Genomic DNA, 9,047 nt, shown 5'->3' with positions numbered 1-9,047 from the left:
ATTCACTTACCCAGAAAGTTTGGTCGTAAATATATGCAACTTGTACAAATGTAACCCGACGTGACTTAAACATTCTGCCAACACTGGTAGGTAGCCTCGTAGGGTGGGGGGGGGGTGTGTGAATTATTTGAGGTTCTTTACAACGTCCCCTCTTTAGGCCTCTACCTGCTACCCCTTTCAGTCCTTCTATTCTACTTCCTTTTCATATTTCCTTTCTCCCATCTGACTTTCCACCCATTTCTAGCAATTGTTTCAGGATGCATTGCAAAAGGGTTTCCTCCTGTGAAATACTGAATGGCAAAACAAAAGTAGACAGTAACCTATTTACAGTAAACGAAACCCAGACAAGAAATAACTGATTGAAACTAGAACTGAAGAGATACAACACATCCCATTGTGGGAACTTCTTTACATACAAGATATGTGATACGTGGAATAAACTGACACCAGAAGTTGTAAACAGCAACAGTGTGGAAGAGTTTAAAAGAAAGCTAGACAAAATGATTATGACACAGTGAATGCACAGTAAAACCTGCTCCTACAGATTAGTGAGCACACGATGTCTCCTCCTCGGATGGACTAAAAAGTCTTTGAGACATCCTCACCCATGTAATTCCGGTTAGACCTTTGTCAGCTTATACTCTCAATCTTCCTCTCAGCGATTGATCTTCGGCCTCAATTGTACATTACAACGGTAGACTCAGGCACACGACAAAGAGGGCTTTTCTCGTCTCTCAATCCAGAAGTATTGGTTCTCTCAGACCACTAGTAGTGTTCCTCTCTATTCTGATTCTTCTCATGACAACCCTCGCCCACCACTTCCCACGTTTCCCTTAACCCCGTGGCAATAAGTCAAACGGCTAAAGTTTCGGGGAGATGGATTCTTTCAACAGGACAATTTCCAATTTTTTTTCTTTACTTAGCCGTTACTCGAGGTTTTTTCTTTTTATTTCTAGTGCCAGGGTGAAATTGGTTCTTGCATTTTTCCTTTCATTGATCTGTGTCTTTTATCAGGTTTATCTAGTTGCTGTTGATAAAGGTGTTTTAGAAATTACAGGTTGCCTGATGGGATATATATATATATATATATATATATATTATATATATATATATATATATATATATATATATATATATATATATATATATATATGTGTGTGTGTGTGTGTGTGTGTATATATCTATATATATATATATATATATATATATATATATATATATATATATATATATATATATATATATATATATATATATATATATATATATATATATATATATATATATATATATATATATATATATATATATATATATATATATATATATATATATATATATACATACATATATACATACATATATATGTGTGTGTATATATATATGAATATACTATATATGTAATATATATATATATATATATATATATATATATATATATATATATAAACAAACAAACTTTCCTTAATAGAAGTATTCCGTTTAACCTTACGAAGCATTTCCAACATCCCCCTCAAAGGCTTTTTCGTCACCAGATGAAATCGCGCCTTCGAACACAGACGCCTGATCCCAAACCACTAGTGGACCTATTGTTGTTGTTGTTGTTGTCAGTCCGAATTCATTGGTGCGGAATTCCCAGGTGCTATCAGCTGATTCGCACACCGCCTGTTGTCTCCTTAGGCAAACCTTATTGCCTGTTGCAACGACCTGCAGGTGACCTGAGGGTGTGGTGGTTTGTCGAGGGCGTATAGTGGAAGCATCCTGGTCTGATTGTAATAATGAGTCAATGTCTTTAGTATTTGGGCCTCTGTTGGTATACTGCTGCGTATTAATTAATTCATTTTGTTGTTGTTGTTGTTATTATTATTATTATTATTATTATTATTATTATTATTATTATTATTATTATTATTATTATTCAGAATATGAACCCTATTCACATGGAACAAGCTCACCACAGGGGCTTCTAAAAATAATATCGTTAATGCCTACAGTGCGCCGCGTGAGGAGCATTAACGGCACTAACCCCGTCCCCCCTTGAGGGTTCTGTTATTTTGGAAATTTCTCAAAACTTATTTGACGGCCAAAGAGTTTTTAAAATAGAGCTAAAATGTTATATATTTTGTGTACTAAGTCTTCCATTGTACACGAAATGTGAGCACATTAGATTGCACAATAGAAGCTTAACTTTTCCCTTTTATTTTTCTTTGCATTTTGTGCTATAGTGTTTTTTTTAAGGATTTAAAAAAAATATTTCTGTATCGCCCGAGGGCACATCTCTCTCTCTCTCTCTCTCTCTCTCTCTCTCTCTCTCTCTCTCTCTCTCTCTCTTCTCTATATTTTCATATGGATACGAAACACTGTTATAATATATTAAGAAGAATTTATTCCTACTGAAATCTCCTCATTGATAGGCCTACGTCCCATATAAAGGAGAATTCACTCTTACCGAATTCTCCATAATAGGCCTACGTTTCATATTGAGGAGAATGTATTGAGACTGAATTTTCGTTAATAGGCCTACGTTCCATATTAATAAGAGAATCCAGACTAGCTATGTTCTAATATGGAAAGTAGGCCTAATTAGAATTCAGTGAGAATGATTAGATGTTTCTCTCACGAAAGAGAAGCTTCGTGTTACAATAAGAGTCTGTTTAACCTATTCCATGGCACGAGAGGTGACTAGCAATAAAAGGGGGGGCTTTGAATGTAATGTGCACTCAATATTAGACCGGATTTTCAGGAGCAAGTAAACCAAGGATAAACAAGAAAGTATTCTACAGGTAATTCATAGGCCTATCCCAAAAACGCCAAAGATAATAGGAGAAAAGCTTGCTTACAACCTTCTCTACTTCTGAATCGTGCCATCCAGCGACCCACCTCGACTGCGCATCGCACATGGAGAAGAGAGAGCCAATAAAGCACTTAGAGAGAGAGAGAGAGAGAGAGAGAGAGAGAGAGCGTGCACAGGAACGCGCGGTATAGTTGCATTCTCTCTTATTCATCGATATGGAAATCCAGATATGATATTGTCAAGCGCTGACGCGTCCCCGATGCTTCAAATGATAATGTGCGAGCCGGTTAGTGGCAGGTGCTCAAATATATAGTATGCGTATGTCGTCCCGGTATATGAGGTCCTCCTCTGGAATACTGGAATACTGGAATACCTGGTCGATTTTCGAAGACCGGGCTGGGAAGGGGAATCCGGAGGTTCATTCCGGTGCTTCGAATTGAGATATTCCTTTCCATAGGCTTCGTTTCTTCTTATTCTTCTTCTTCTTCTTCTTCTTCTTCTTTCTTCTTCTTCTTCTTCTTATTATTATTATTATTATTATTATTATTATTATTATTATTATTATCATTATTATTAATCAGGAGATGAACCTACTGGAATACCTGGTCGGTTTCCGAAGACCGGGCTGAGAATAGAAATCCGGAGGTTCATTCCAGAGCTTCAAATTGAGATATTCCTTTCCATTGGCTTCGTTTCTTCTTCTTCTTATTACTATTATTATTAATCAGAACATGAAACCTGTTCATATGCAACAGGCCCACCACAGGGGGCCACTGACTTGAAATTCAAGCTTCCAAAGGACAATGGCTTCATTAGAAAGAATAAGCAGAAAGTAATGGAAAAATGCAGAAAAAAGACATCGCTTATTATGATATAAATATACGAATGAATAAATATAGTAGATGAAATATTAAAATACAAGGTGAATTGCTTTAATAAAGCGTTGCATCTTTACTTGAACCTTTGAGGTTCCAATTGCTCAACGTCCTAAGAGATAAGGTTCCACAGCCCAGTGGTGTGAGGAAGAAAGGGCCTCTTGAACTTTGGAAAACCTTGACAGCGATGCACATACTCTGCATATTGGAGCTGCTGCTCAGTATATCTGATCGTTCTCGGCAGTAAAAGGATATCAGTGATCAATTGTGAATATGAACAAGGCGTGATCCCACCTCCAGCTTACTCGGCACGCATGCAAGATTTTCCCCTCACGGACAAGTTATAAACATTATATTCTTAACTTAAATTATGATGGGCAAAAGTCTATTGTCAATAGACCCTTATTTCACCACCGAAAATTAAAATGAATATGCAATGTTTTATTAGAAATAACTGTTCTGTACTGCTTACCATGCACATTATTTTTTACATTTTCATTCTAATAAATAAAACATAAATAACCTATCCTAGAATCCTATCCTAGAATTCCTGTATCGTTAACTCAACGCGAAACACCTATTTCAGGCCTTTTTAGGCTCTTCCATAGACATATCCTATCCCCACAACAACAACAACAAAGAAATTTGTAGGCTTACTCCCCGAGTAAGCGAAAATCTCTGTTACAATACAATTTATGAAAAACTGATAAACAAGAGACCATCCGTCAAAGGTCCTAGTCATATATTCGCTTCTTTGGAGCGTGGGTGAATAAACCCGATTTAGCAATACATCATCGAAGCGAAGGAAATTGAAGTGGCTTCAGTTTACATAAATAATAGCTGTTTTTGTGAGTCTTTTCGAATGAAATATCCTTTATCAGAAACGTAGGCGTTATTGTATCTGCTTTGTAATCTGCTGGGGTGACTGAACTCAATGAATATGCATTGTTGATTAGCTGGGAAAATGCTTTTCCTCGAAACTTGTGATCTGAAATTATATTTCGAAATATTTCAGATAGATAACTAAATACAGCTGAAGACAGTGTTTGAAAATGAAATGGATACCCGCAGAGATAGTGATATAGTGAATTTATGGTGATATTTAAAGTGAATGTATTGAAGGTAGTTTCATATTGGTTCCTCCTTTGTATTCAATTTGAGCTGTCAGTTAGTTCAAAGTTGGGTATAATAGTAATAATAATAAATATATATATATATATATATTATATATATATATATAATATATATATATATATATATATATATATTTATATGTGTATATATATATATATATTATATATCTATATCTATATCTATATATATATATATAGATATATATATATATATATATATATATATATATATAATATACATATGTATATGTATATATATATATATATATATATATATATATATATATATATATATAATATACACATACATATACACCATTCATTCACACTATTCTCCCTTTTATATCCTAATTTCTCTCTCTCTCTCTCTCTCTCTCTCTCTCTCTCTCTCTCTCTCTCTCCTTTCTTGAAAGGTTATTTCGAAAACTGAATCCTCAAAGCGTAAACAGTGTCTTCAAAACCATGCATCACAGCGTCCTACAACAACGAAGGATATTGAGGAATCCTGAAAAGCCTTGTCCTCGACCCCAGGCCATCCTGAGGATAGATGAGGTCCCCAGGCGACCGATTCCTACGCCTTGATATTCGAGTGGAGCCGTAAACTGGATTTTACGACCTCCTGAAGGATATGGAGGCTGATGGAAGCTGGCCTCCTACGTGATGGCCCGAGAGTCCTTCCTACGATGTCTGGAGTCAAAGGAGATAGGAGTCGAATAGGATTCCATGGAAGGATTAGGGCCGGAAAGAAATATTGTTAAACACTTAGGGACGTTCAGAGGTGATGATGAAATAGAGAGTAGAAAGAAATGAGAACTTAGTGTCATCGACACATGATTATGTGACATTGAAAAGGTCATATTAAACATAATCTTAGCTAAAGGAAAATAAAATAAAAACCAAAAATTCGATTTTAAGTAATAAAAGGAAATTCTATACAATAAGGAGAGAGAAAGGAAACTATGTAAAATATCTAATGATAGTACTGATAATCCCCCTAAGTTAGATGTACTGATAATAATATTGAGTCTAATCGTGATTAAAAGATGTATATATATTAATATATATATATATATATATATATATATATATATATATATATATATATATATTTATATATATATTATATATATATGTGTGTGTGTGTGTGTGTGTGAATGAGAATATTTCCCTTTTTGTTGACAAAATATTTTATAATTTATTGGTGAAATGAGTTATTGTTACAGATTAAAAACCACTCTTTTGTGCAAATTAAATGTAAATATGGTATTACAACATATGTAATGTTTTGTCAAAAAGAATAATATTGTGCGTTAGAGAGAGAGAGAGAGAGAGAGAGAGAGAGAGAGAGAGAGAGCAGTTGCCACGGAAACTGCTGGGTATAAAAAATGTAATCGTACAGTGTAACCCGCAATCAGAATACCTTTTTTTTTTTTTATCTAATTGTACCCTGAAATACATTTTGCAATTATCAGTCGTGAAACACAATGCTATCCTAGACAATTAAGGGAGGAGTGTAATGTCTGATAAAGCACTCGAGTCTCTCTCTCTCTCTCTCTCTCTCTCTCTCTCTCTCTCTCTCTCTATCATCTGAAACAAAGGCCAATTGTTTAAAGCAGAGACGAGGATATTCCCCGACTGAATTTACTGTCACCAGACACTGCTCGAAACTCGAAGGCAATGGAGCGCAAGCGACTGGCCCTGCTGCCTATTCTGGCGTTGGTGTTTCTGTCTGCAATTTTCCTGCAAGCGGAAGGAAGAAGAAGCAGGCAGCCATTTCGTCATGGGCCGTATCGAAAGCTGGCAAGTCACTCGGTGAAACTGACCAATGCTTGCAGTTGTAGAGATCGAAGACTTTGCATGCCTCTCGCATTAGCCAGTCTTCAGTACCCTTCGGCACCTCACGTCCAGAACTACTTTTTGAAGAAGAATAAGACGGAGGTAAACAAAAAGAGGCTTTCTCTGCGTGTTTCAGTTTGTGGTTGTCCTTTAATTTAGCGGTATGTGAGCTTCGTAACCTTAGGACTTAGTCTTTTATTCGTTCTGTAGTATCAAAGTTGCAGTGCATTACTATCTTAGTGCAATTCTAACATTTTAGCACATTTTTATCCATTCATTAATTTATTAATTTAATTTTTCCATTTTCTAATAAGTGAGACCTCTTTTTATCTTAATTTCCTATTACCTTCTGATACTTCGTCCAAATGATCACCATGATATTCTTTGGAAGCTTGAATTTCTAGTCAGTGGCTCCTGTGGTGGGTTTGTTCCATATGACTAGGGTTCACCTTTTGAATAATAATAATAATAATAATAATAATAATAATAATAATAATAATAATCAATAATAATAATAATAATAATAATAATAATAATAATAATAATAATATAATAATAATAATCCGTACGTGACCAACATACAAAAAAAAAAAAAATACAAAAAGTAGTCAATGATACAAAAATCTTTAATAGAATGTCTGCAAGGTAGATTTTCAGTCTTCGACAAAAAACATTTATTTACTTTCTAAGCTCAAATTCTCATACACGGAAACAAACTGCGCCATTCCAAGAAAAAGAAAAAAGGACCACAATTATGCAATATCGTTTACCCACAAAACTCGAGCAGAGTAAAGTTAAATAAGAATTATGGCAGAACTCAAACAAACATATTATGGGTAAGGATGTGGTTTTTGTAGTTCCTGATACAAATTCTTAGATATTCTCAGTTACATAAACACGATTGGGGACTGTTTACATATTTGACTAAGATTACTGTGTTCTGAGTGACTGTTCAAGGTTACTCTTTCAGTAATGGAAGTGTGTATGTTATATATATATATATATATATATATATATATATATATATATATATATATATATACATATATATATATATATATATATATATATATATATATATATATATATATATATATATATATATATATACTATATATACTATATATATATAAATATATATATATATATATATATATATATATATATGTATATATATATGGTATATATATATATATATATTATACACACACACACACACACACATATATATATATATATATATATATATATATATATATATATATATATATATATATATATATATGTGTGTGTGTGTATATATACATACATATATATATATATATATATATATATATATATATATATATATCTATATATATATATATATGTACACACATATATATACGGTAATGTGATATGACTTATATATATATATATATATATATATATATATATATATAATATATATATATATATATATTATACATATGTATATATTAATAATTATGCAATTTTAGCTCGAGGAAGCTCATGTCTATTTTTGCTATTATCATTAACCAAAATGACCCTCAATATGCTAGCACGGGCTCTTGTTCGAACGAAACTCCCACACACCCCTTAAAAAAAAAAGACGTAAAATCTCAAACAAAGGAAATAAAATATCTTGTCTTCAAGAAAGACAAAACCTTATGTCGTTTTTCCATGAAAGAATAGAAAGTAGTATGTTAATTAGTTGATTAATTAGTTTATTTCTTTATTTGTTTATTTGTTAATCAATGAATTTATCAAATATGACAATGAATTAGTTAATCAATTTATTTATAGTATATTTGTTAATCAATTGCTTAATGAATAAACTAATCAATTAGTTAATTTATTTATTTGTTAATGTGTTAATTAACTGCATAATAAACTAATTAATTAGTTAATTAATTTATTTGTTTATTGGTAATAAGTAAATAAATTAATAAATTCATTAATTTGTTAATGAATTAATGAACTTATTTGTTAATCAATTAATCAATTCATTAATTAACGAATGAATGAATTAATTTATGGATGGATTAATAAATAGATAAATTAATCAGTTAACTACTTAATCTATCTGTAAATTAATGCAATTAATTAATTAGATTATTTATTTGTTTTTTAATTAAATAATTAATTTTTTTTGCAGGTGTTCGCCTTTGTGCTCGACTGCGACCAGTCGGTGTGGTCGAAATTCGACTGGGGAAAGTTGACCACCATCGCGCTCGCTGGGAAAGCTGACGCCGATCTTATCTGTCACGCCCATGACAATGGCGTGGGCGTTGTCTCTCTGGGTAAGTCTTATCAAATTGCTTTTCTCTCTCTCTCTCTCTCTCTCTCTCTCTCTCTCTCTTTTGTATTAACAAATTTATATTTATTTTTTTATTTATATATTCATAA

General features: G+C 32.6%; 1 long non-coding RNA gene across 1 annotated transcript; it reads left to right on the top strand.

The window, feature by feature from the left end:
* Positions 1–6,321: 6,321 nt before the first annotated feature.
* On the top strand, positions 6,322–8,941 carry LOC135195681 (uncharacterized). Its single transcript, XR_010310212.1, has 2 exons — positions 6,322–6,740; positions 8,797–8,941. It is a non-coding gene; the product is annotated as an uncharacterized LOC135195681 (long non-coding RNA).
* Positions 8,942–9,047: the final 106 nt, after the last annotated feature.

This window comes from Macrobrachium nipponense, chromosome 16 (genome assembly GCF_015104395.2).
Source record: "Macrobrachium nipponense isolate FS-2020 chromosome 16, ASM1510439v2, whole genome shotgun sequence".
Lineage (NCBI taxonomy): Eukaryota > Metazoa > Arthropoda > Malacostraca > Decapoda > Palaemonidae > Macrobrachium > Macrobrachium nipponense.
Note: the sequence above shows the minus strand (reverse complement) of the source record. Positions and strands in the feature narration are given on the sequence as shown.